Source organism: Podarcis liolepis (assembly GCF_965112155.1).
Source record: "Podarcis liolepis genome assembly, chromosome: 15".
NCBI classification, from domain to species: domain Eukaryota; kingdom Metazoa; phylum Chordata; class Lepidosauria; order Squamata; family Lacertidae; genus Podarcis; species Podarcis liolepis.
The window spans coordinates 32653084-32655689 of record NC_139566.1 but is presented as its reverse complement, the minus strand read 5'-3'; the positions used below and the strand labels follow the sequence as shown (position 1 = coordinate 32655689).

The 2606-nt window shown below is 43.7% G+C and overlaps 1 long non-coding RNA gene across 2 annotated transcripts; it reads left to right on the top strand.

Moving 5' to 3' along the window:
* Positions 1-229: 229 nt before the first annotated feature.
* Positions 230-1580, top strand: LOC310694113. Of its 2 annotated transcripts, none has more exons than XR_014519547.1 (2): positions 230-515; positions 1436-1580. It is a non-coding gene; the product is annotated as an uncharacterized lncRNA (long non-coding RNA). The 2 variants fall into 2 exon arrangements; XR_014519548.1 differs by having other exon boundaries at positions 230-709.
* Positions 1581-2606: the final 1026 nt, after the last annotated feature.

The window sequence follows — 2606 nt, the reverse complement described above, 5'->3', positions numbered from 1 at the left end:
AGGAGGGTTAGTGAGGGCTGTGGCCCGAAGAGGGGTGTTGTTGAGGTCTGGATACAGAGTCCAGGGACTCAGATTTAAAATGTGTTGCAAAGTGCAATATACAAATTTGACACTAGATAGCAACAGTGAGCTATGCCAAATTCAATGTATTTTTCAAAACTTTTTTTTAAAAAAGCATTTTCAGAACTTTTTTTTTTAATTTTTGTGTACATTCCACCCAGGCCTTATGCTCTCCTGTCCTACACAAACACCCACTTGGGTGATGCGGCATTCCTGGCACTAAACTCTGTAACAGCACTATTGTTGTTTTACCCATTTATGAATTGCCTTACGCGCTGAGTCTCAAGGCAATTTTGCAAGCATGCCATGAAACCATCTAAAAATAGTTTTAAAAGAAGTACAAAACCCAACTAAAGATAGATCTAAAAGGAATACGGGATAAACAATCGGGGTGCTTTCATCCCGTCGGAAAGCTTATTGAAAGAAGAAATGCCTTCAATTGTTTCCGGAAACAAGTAAGGGCTGTTCCACAAAACACAGGCAGCCCTCTTGAAATTCCTGATCTGATATTTTAGGGACTTCAAATATGGCAGTCTTGAAATGGCTATACTGAACACCGCCATGCCAGAGTTCAGGGCAGGAGAGCAAAGCTGTGGAAGGAGGGAGGTGAAGAAAAGATGGCAGCGCCTGAATTTTCTGCTCCAGAAATGTATAACTCTTCTGTCGCTCTGGCCTGAAAGCATTGGCCATGACAGCCATGTAATAAAACTCTGATGTATGACAAAATAATGAACCACCGAATACATCGCCCTCCTGTGCTGCCTCTGCAGCCTCGCCTGGCTTTTGCCTGGAGAGCACAGCTTGTAAACATATCTGGGTCTCGCCCTGCTACTAACAGGCTAGTGGAGCATTGCCACAAGGTTATTTATTTTACACTCTGGGCTCTGCTTCTGAGCCATGGAGTGTAAAAACAATCAGAAGGACAAAGTGTAAATTCTCCCTGCTGATTTATTTACTGTTGTGTTTTTATAGGCCCACATGGCTCGGGGTTTTCGCGCTAGGCCCGACCATTCAAGCAGAGCCCGCGCCGTACACTTCCAGAGAAATGAATGACTTTATAAATTCTCTACAATAATAATCCCACGTACAGGAATGCATGCAGAGGAACACCCAGACAGGGCTGGAATGTTTTTAAGAATATAAGATTGTGCTTTTTTGGTCAGGGAAACACATTTCTCTCAGGGCTCTGTGGTATGGCCTAGGCTCCAGGCCTGTCTGCCTACCACCTGTAATGAACCCTTGGGGAGAGTCTCGTTCGGGCCACCCAAACCGAGAGGAGGCTCAGAAGACAGCGGCTCTGGGATGTTAACAGCCTTAATGAACCTTGGTCCATTGGAGACTCTAAACAGCCATCTTAATTTTTTGTTTTTTAAAGGGCCTTGATAGGAAAAACATCTGATTTGGCTCCGTTCTGTATCCTCGATTAACTGAAGTGGCCTCTCAAGTCTCCACCGTGGAAGAAAAAAAAGCAAAACTTAGTCTCTCCTAATGAAATGCAATAAACACTTTCTACACACACACGCACTCCTTTGAAAGCGTCAAAGGTTTCTTAACAAAGATCAGTTTGTCTGTATCTGCACCTCTCTCTTTCTCTTTCTCTTTCTCTTTCTCTTTCTCTTTCTCTTGTTCATTCACTCCTCTCTTTTTTTTGGGAGGCAACTGTGCAAACCTACCTAAAAATGTACAGTGGTGCCTCGCAAGACGAAATTAATTCGTTCCGCGAGTCTTTTCGTCTTGCGAAGCACGGTCCGTCGCAACTGCGCCTCTTCAAGCGGCTTTAAGAAAAAAACGAACAAACTCGCAAGGCGTTTTCGTCTTGCGAAACAAGCCCATAGGGAAATTCGTCTAGCGAAGCAACGCAAAAACCGAAAAACTCTTTCGTCTAGCGAATTTTTCGTCTTGCGAGGCATTCGTCTTGCGGGGCACCACTGTACTGGTGGCCATTAGCTTTCTTCCCTTACTGCATCTAGATAGCAGTCCTTTTTTAAAAAAAAAAGAATAAAATGGGCAACTACTCATGCAGAAGTTGTTACAGTTAGTGCCACACTTTTAACATTTAACATTCTGAGTACCCCCAGAAAAAGCACTGTTAGATTATGATTAATTTCTAAAAGGTGCCAAAATTCAAATTTCAAAATTCAAAACGCACTGGACTGGCTCAGTTGATAGAGCACGGGACTCTTAATCTCAGGGTTGTGGGTTTGAGCCCCACATTGCGCCAAAGATGTCTGTATTGCAGGGGGTTGGACTAGATGATCTTTGGGATCCCTCCCAACGTGACAATTTTATGATTCTGGAATGGTCATATATACCCTGCTTTTCGGACCACAAACTTCTATCTGAAGGGCTTTCGGAGGGACTGTCCTCTGAAAGGCATCGTTTATTTCAGGGGTGAGGAAAAAAAATTCCAGCTCGAAGATCACAGTGTCTTCTTCTACTTTATGGGACAATGTGTCAGTGATAGGCAGGGCCAGAGGCGAAAATGGACGGAGCAACAATGGTGCGTTTCACCTCTGCATAATAGACTGCACACTCATCTCACTATT